Consider the following 8,566-nt stretch of genomic DNA (forward strand, 5'->3'; position numbering starts at 1 on the left):
AGGGTTTTGATGACTCCCAAAGTTCTCCGAACCCTTCCTTGGCATGACGGTGGGTAGAAAACTGGTGACTTATTGATTTTGGGTGAAGTATCCCTTTAAACAACTTGATTGATCACTGTCTAATAGGCCTACTCTTTTGTTCTGGGAAATGTAATAGGAATGTCAAAATGTAAATCTGTGTCATCCATCATTCTATCACCCAACAAAGAGTAGGCTACACTGTCAGTGTTTTTATTTTCTGGCTATGCAATTACATCAAACTATACCGTTACACAATCCTTAGTATGCTATTGATAAAAATAATTGATTACAAAATAAACCAAAGAGCAAAGACATGTCTCTGTCGTCCATGTGTTTGGACCCATAGATTGTTTTTTGAGTGCTATTTCATTTACAAAGTGTATTACAATCTTTCTCTGGCAAACATCCCAGAGAAATGAATGGATTTTTGTGACTCAAAGTTCAATTGCAGTAATTACCACTTCTGGCCACAGGTACTTTTGGTAATCTTTGTTCAGCATATGGAGACACACAGAAATAGGCTATATGACATAAACACACAGACACATGTTCTATGGCTTTTCACAGAGGCCTGCAGGACGTCTGTAAATGTGTCATGATGTCCCTGTTAATGGCTTCAATAGAACTCAGTCAATAACAGTCCTATGTAGAAATCCATATAGTCCATTAGGGATGTGTGAGGAACTGAGTGACAGTAAATGCAGCTTTGCGGAGAAAATAAACTCCTATACTGTATCAGCTATAGGAACCATGTGTATTTGAGTAAGCAAAATGCTTCAGGGTTGATGGATGGGATCCGACAGAGAGAAACTCGACCTTTTCAGTGACACCTGAGTGTGTACGCGCCTGTGTGAAGACCACATGTCGCGTCTACAGGGCTTGTCAGTACACATATCACTTAATGATAAGCTACAGACAGTATTTGCTGCGAGCAAAGGGGAAGATACGGGTTCTGAGGATGACTCCCATCTCTCTCCTTTCACCTGAGCGGTACTTCTTTGTATCTCTGTTTCTGCTTTACTCTCCTCACAAGCTCTCTGAGACACACACACACACACACACACACACACACACACACACACACACACACACACACACACACACACACACACACACACACACACACACACACACACACACACACACACACACACACACACACACTACCCAGCTGTGTTTGACGCTGAGAGTCCCTGACAGCAATATAAATAATCTATAAGTTCAGACCCCCACTGTCATGCGCATTTCCACCAAAACCTCCTTTAAGCATCCTTACATCAAGTGTCACACTGTGTCGTCCACATGGCGACATGCATCAACATAAACACCTCACACATCTGTCCGGTCTGTCAGTCCGTGGATGAGTTGCAATGGATGAGAGGAAAAACAAGTCATGGATCATGATGATGGGGAAGAGGGGCTTTCATATATATGTGTGCATGTAAAAAAAAAGGAAAAGAAAAAGCAACAGTCTCTAAAGGGCAAGCTGAATCAACGTCATCAGGAGCGTGAAGGTGTGGAGCGAAGAGGGGAGGGGGCTGAGGAAGTGATTCCAGAGTCCTCTGGGTTTATCACTGCACACAAAGCTTCTTGCCTTCACAAGCATAATCAGTTATTTCATTCTCTTTGCGTTTTTGTACTTTGCTTTTTTTCAGGTATATATTCACAAAGTAAATAGCGAACCCTAAAGAAAACAGACAAACAAATACAAGAGACAAACTGAGGTATTACCCAAATGAGGATCTCAAAGAAAGAAAAATGAAAAAAATATAGTAAACTAGACTAATTGAAAAATAAATAACTAAATAAAATATATGGGTAAATGTAAAGGGGGGTGCATGTATCTGTGTGTGAGTACACTGCATACTGCATGTTTTATGTTGAAGGTAGAGCTCAGAATAATGACTTAACCTCATTGCCGTTTGATTTCAGTTTATACTTTTGCTGCCAGTGTCTTGTTGGCCACTGAGGATGATAATGATGACATCATCAGTGACATTGTAACAGTGGACCACATGCAGAGTTGATCAATTTTGATACCAATCCAAAAACACAGCTCAGTCTCAGAGTTCACAGATTACTGGAATGTGAGATCTCAGATCTGTCTTCATTATTAATTCATTTCTGATTCATTTTTTGCCAGAAACATCAGTCATGTGACACTGTCTCCACATCCAGCTGCTGCAGTGATTAAGACATACAGTATAGACTTTTCACTTCCATGGAGGGTGTAATGTTGCATCTATGATGTAAATGTGACATCAACAGGTCTTCACTCTGTCTGTTTGCTTTGAATCCATGTGCGACATGCGTGGAAAAATATTCCGGAGGCCAAATCTCTAAATCACATCACGCAACCGCAACGCAAGAGATGCACCGCTCATGCAGCCGGCGTGTCCACTCTGGTCCGTTCACATGTACGTTGAAATGAAAGTCAACACGTTCTATGGCCGCTAACACACTCATATCACTTATGCTGTGTGTTCCCGGCCTCATTTCTAAGGTTGGACGTTAACTTAAGGCTGAAATTGTGCTGTTTAAACACAACCATAAAGCTTGTGCAAAGACATTTGCATGGCGTCTTCAATATTTGGGTGCACATTGCTCTTTTTTCTCAACCAGTCATATTCTTTTTATGTGCAGGAATGTATGCTGCATTGTGAACATTTGGGAAATGTCCACATATTCTTCCCCAAAAACCATGACGATACTTGTAATTGGTCCACAGAGACATTTACTGTCTGTGAAAGAGCATAACTCTAACCTCAGCTTCAATGCTTTATTCAGAAATGAACCAAACATGCAGAAACCCAAACTTAAGTAGTAGAAATTCTTGAGAGAAGGATATACCACAGTACTAAAAAAAATCAATGCAATGATCCCACCAATGCCTTAAAATACTTGAAATCTTCTTAAATGTGATGTTCTTTGAGGAATTCCTTTGTCCCCATGCCATATTACAACTTCAATGGTAGGTATTCGCTGAGAATTCAGTTTGCCAGCCGTGTTCGAAAAAAGCTGCGCAAACAGCACTTCCTTTGGACTGGCACCTTTACCCTGGGGAGTGTAATTGAGCTCGGTGATTTGATCCAAATGTGTCCTCTTTTTAGCCACTGAGTGAAGGTATGAGGTGTGTGATGTGTTCAGTGTCTCGGGCCTTCTCTCTGCGAGCAGCGCTGTTGCCTGAGCTGTTTAATTACTGCAGTTTGACAGGCAGCAGCACTCTAATTATATTTTTGGTGGTGGAGAATGAATGGATAAAGGAAAGGTGGGGAGAGAGAGAGAGAGAGAAGAAATAAAAAATGCAAGAGAGAAAAGAGAAAGATTGATCAAAAGTGGAGGCTTCCCAAAAAAAAAAAAAATAGTGGAGGGGAGGGAGAGATGGAGTGCCTATGAAGAAACAAGTAGAGAATGAGAGACAGAGAGATGGAGCAGCTCTCCGTTCAAGCAAGCGATGCCTCGTTGCCATGGCAGCGCCGTCTCTCCGGTCTCCGTGGGAACGGCTGAATCCTGTTGCAGCTCGACTTTGCCCCTGGGCGAGATAGAGAGAGAATGAGAGGAGGGGAAAAAAGGGAGAAGAAAAACAGTAACAGAACGGCGAGTTTAGCCCGGGGCGTTTGGGCTGACCTGGAAAATGTTGGGCGTGTGCTTATTCTCTCTCTTCCCTTCCCTTCCCTCCCTCTCTCTCTCCCTTTCTCTCTCTTTTATTTCCTCTCTATATCTCACTTTCTCACCTTTCCTTGTCAATACACTTCTGACTGTTTTTCCAGATTCTGTCGGACAGTTAAAGGTGAATGTGCAGTGATATTCAAAAAGCCTTTAATCCTCCTTCTCTTTCTTCTCCTAAAATGTGTGTGAGCATTTTGCACCCACCACCACATCCAATTGTTCCTGCTCCTGTATTGCACACATACACCTTTTCTGTGCTTTAAACTCATTTTCACTGGTGAAACACTCTGGGCAACAACATACTCGCACACCAGCCTGCTTCTTTGTCTGTTTGTGTGTTTATTTGTTTGTCCGTTTGTTTGTTTCTGACCTGTCTCCAGCCCTATCACAGAGCATAAGTAGCCCTATTAGCGGGCCAACTAGCCAAGAAAACAGATGATCCCCTCTGACAGAGCTCCTATTGTTTCAATCAGCGGTGAACAATGCAGCCCTGTCTGTGTGCCACAGTGGTCGTTTCACCCCTGCTTTCAGCCGCTGGTCACTACTCTATCAGTCGCAGCCACGTGGATGGGAGGCCGCTCTGGAGCTATCTTGTACATGTAGGATTTGTGGGACATGGTTGATTTATGACGATGTTATTGTGTAGGGTTATGACATGTTCAAAGGCTTGGTGTCTATGGACTTTATTACTTAATCAGAGCTTTTACAGCTTTTATGATATTTCTTATTCTGTCTTTAAACTCAGCACAGAGTATATAAAACTAAATCATGAGTGGAATGTGCTAGAAAGCACATTATCTCAGTTTGGTCCTTAAAAACATTATAAAACCTTATGACCAATCTATTCTATCCAAATCCAAATTCTATCATTTATTCTTGGAAAGCCAGTGTTGCACAACTGCACCTACACAGTTGTTTGCATTGTGAAGTTTTGTATAGGATTAAAACTATACAGAACAAGGAATTGTTGCATTGAGCACACAAGAATACATTTGCTCTGTAAAAACAAAACACTTTTGTTTGAAACATTAATCCTGAAGAGATTAACCATATTCCTCCAGACAGTGTCTGCTGAAAAATAAACAGATTTTTCAGTCACTCAGCTCAGGGTGTGACAGTGGTTGATTAAAAAGCAAGAAGACAAGATGAGTTGTCCATAATAAGTGAATACTTACCACTACTATCTCCTCTTAAAGAAGAACTCACTGATATTTGAAGTATTACTTATTTTAACTGGCTGAAGGCTACACCTTACATTAGTCCTCTCCCTGGAAAGTGAATTTTTGGACACTTGCTGGGGGTTTGACTTTGTTACCCATGTGCATTTTGGGGTAACTTACAGAGAGCTGAGACTTACAACATCCAGGCAATGACTTTCTTTTCTGTCAGATTCAGCGCTGGGTGTGCAAGGAGCTGCCAATGACTTAGCCAATGTGGAAATAACATCTAGAAGGCAATAATTCTTCTGTAAGCAAGTGCAGCTAGTTAGTCCATCTTAGCCTCACGTCACCAGGCTCTTCATACAGAGAGGAGAAGAGCTTGGTATCCGTTCACTCTGAATTTTGTCTGGATTTTGGTTCCGGTCTAGAGAGTGGATCCGGAATTCACCAAAGTAGAAGTGTGCACCAACATAAAACTTATAAAATAGACAATAACTTGTAATGCAGTTAAATACAATAAAAGAAAAAGGTTGACTTACTGTAATGACTCTGGGATTCTCTTGTAAATTATATTCTTTAAAATAAAGGGTTTCACAGCATTTGTATTAGATTGGTGCTTTTATTTTGACAGATAGGCCTGTCTCTCTTGCCCTGGTTCCGGTTGCTGACCAAAACAGCCACTAAACGGCCCCAGACTAGTCCAGCTTGCCAGTTTCTATTTTCCTATACAAACATATGGACGCTGTGATGGTTCAAATGCTGAATGCTATAAAAGCGGAGAACATCTCAAACTGTTATGGTGCATAAGATAATCAAAGCTAAGGGGAGTTGTTGAATAATGTTTTTAGGCTACACACATAGATCCATGTCTTACAGCAGCTCAGATCCTGTAATATAATTCAGCTGTACAATGAAATGTTACGATGAATCTCAAACAGAGATCTGAAAGTCTTTACAAATGTGTCCAAACCCAGTGTGTGTGTGTGTGTGTGTGTGTGTGTGTGTGTGTATGACAGCTTTATTATGTAGGCTAGTGTGGTGTGTGTCTAACCTTTCATTGTAACAGGCTGTGTGTGGGTTCTGTCTGTGTGCTCCAGCTATGTGTGTGTCCTCTGTACTGTATGGATGAAGTCATATGTAGTCAGTGCAGTGTGTGTGTCTGTCTGTGAGAGAGAGACAGAGAAAGAGATCATCGCGCCAGGATGTCGCTCATGGCAGCCACATATCACAGCAAACATTTGTCTTACACCTGTATGAGATTAAACTCTGAAGGCTAATCTTAATTCCCAGTAATCTGAGACTATTCTGCAGATCATGTGACGTCAGGATTTAATACTGCGCTGATAAATAGCACCAGCTCGCTCATAGATTACCCAATTCTCTCATGTCAAATCAAATCCCACAACCCACAAATACATAAGCTCAGGCTGATTTTGTTTTCCTCTGCCCTTTAGTCAACCTGCTTTCATTTCAGTTTCAAGGTTTGTTTGAGTGGTGACATGGTTTCTACCACATAGTTTCTAAAGGGTCCCTGCATGCAGCTGTATCACACTAATTTCATATTAATGTACCATATGGTTGAAATATTGCCATGTTAATGGAGGATGAAAGACGAACTGTGAGTAACCCAACCCAATTTTACAATTTTCCAATGTACATATTTGCCTCATTAGAGGAAAGTAAAGCTCAACCACTGCACATGCTTTGGAAATATCTGTAATAACTGGACTAAAAAGCATGCAAACATCCATTGAAAGATGGCCTATACTTTAATTTGTGTGAACGGATACCATTAAAACACTAAATCAAAATGCTTCACCCCCTCTCTACTTTCCATCTTGTCTGTGGCTCTTAGCCATTTCTTATTCATGAAAAAACAATTCACAAATGGCTTTAATTTGAAAAAAAAGGCTCAGTAATTTCCCAAATAAATATTGTAGCTTTTAGCCACTTTTTACTCAAACTGGAGAAAATAATGCATTTTTGGGAGCTATTTGAGCGATGGACTTGACACTAATGATGGCCAGTGCATGTGGATTAATTAAAAATTAACTGAAGCATCAACGTTCAGTTTAATAAAGGAACAAGTCATGCAGCGCAATGATGTGGCTCATAGTTTTTAGTTGGGTTGCATCATTTGCATTTTTTTTGCATTTCATTTTCACTGAAAAATTGTTAAAATGATGATGTGATATTAGTTTGGTTTTGTACCAAACAAAAATGTTCCTTCACTGTCTGGAGAATATGATTTGTTGGCCAATCACAAGCCTTTTGGTGCTCATGCTAGCTTAGCTATAATTGCAATTTCAATTTTTCTTTTCAAAGTTGCAACATCCTCATTTTTAGAGAACAACGAAGCTTAAGTAATTATTTTATGTTCATTGTTCATTTATGTTCATTTTCATTTAATATTTGTAAGTATTACATAATGTATTTCAGACAGGTGGTGGTTGTGACTCTGCATGTGATGGACTCTCTTGGTTAGAAATCAATCAATACCTTGGAAATGCATCAGAAACAACACTACACCAACATGTGCGTGTTGGGACAGAGTTGTGATTTATGAAGTGCGTGTCGTCCCGTGTCCTCCACACGTCGCCCACTGTGCTCACAGAGAAGTGAAAGTGTGTGATGTGTGGATTCAACTCCTCTTCTTCTCCCGACCACGTCACCCCTCATCACCAGAGCTGGAAAAGTTCAAGTCAGTTCCCTCTTCTCACAGGCCTGCTCATCTCCTTGATCTCTCTGTTTCCCTGTCTTACTCTTTTTCTGTCAACCTATTTTCTTTTCTGTCTCCCTGTTCCCTCATTCTGTGCTCACACACACACACACACACGCTCTCATTTACAGCGAGCTCCATTTAAAGAAAAAAACATGATTGTCAGTCACAAGAGAGACAAAGAAGGAAGTGATTTAGTTGTGAGTTTCACCTATTTGGACTGAACACGCTGCCACTTTCACAGCCTCCATTTTCAACGTTGGAATCTGAATGTTTAATCATTCCCAGCTCTTTAAGATGCATGAATTTTTCACAGTGTGGATGAGGGAGGGTGATGGGGAACCTGGGTAAAAGCAAACCAACCCACAGAGACCCACAGAGACATGACATGGGATGACAAAGAGACAGCACCCAATTTTTGTTTTACGGCGACATGAGTTGTTTCCTTTTTGCAAAAATCAGTCTCTGTTTCTATTTTATGTAAAAAGAGGTGCTGCCTATATATTCAATGTGACTTTGCCGTGATCTGTGTACTCCATCAGATCTTCAGGCTGCTATCTGTTATCTGTCAGCATCAAACCAGCAGTCACAATATTTCCCCAACACATAATCAGTGTGAGGCTGAGCCTGGTTCACTTTAAAATAAGGAAGCCTCTATTACTGCACTGAGCTGAGATTTGCAAGTCACACTGAGCATACCTGATCAGTGTTGACTTTAAAAGCGCATGCACAAACACATACAGTTGTACACGTACAGCTGCATTTGTGGGGACCGTCACTCACATGATGCACTCTGTGGCCTGCAGCGTAACCTGAAGCATCACAACTAAACTCCTGACCTCAAACATGTTTGAACTTTATAGAGCAGGGGTCGGCAACCTTTAGCATTAAAAGAGCAGTTTGGGCCCTTTCCCACCACATCAACACCAGATCGACACCCCTCCCCCCCTTCATTAATAAGGGCAGCCCCCAAAAATGCCAGCTTATACAGTATAAT

Source organism: Trachurus trachurus, assembly GCF_905171665.1.
Source record: "Trachurus trachurus genome assembly, chromosome: 11".
NCBI lineage: Eukaryota > Metazoa > Chordata > Actinopteri > Carangiformes > Carangidae > Trachurus > Trachurus trachurus.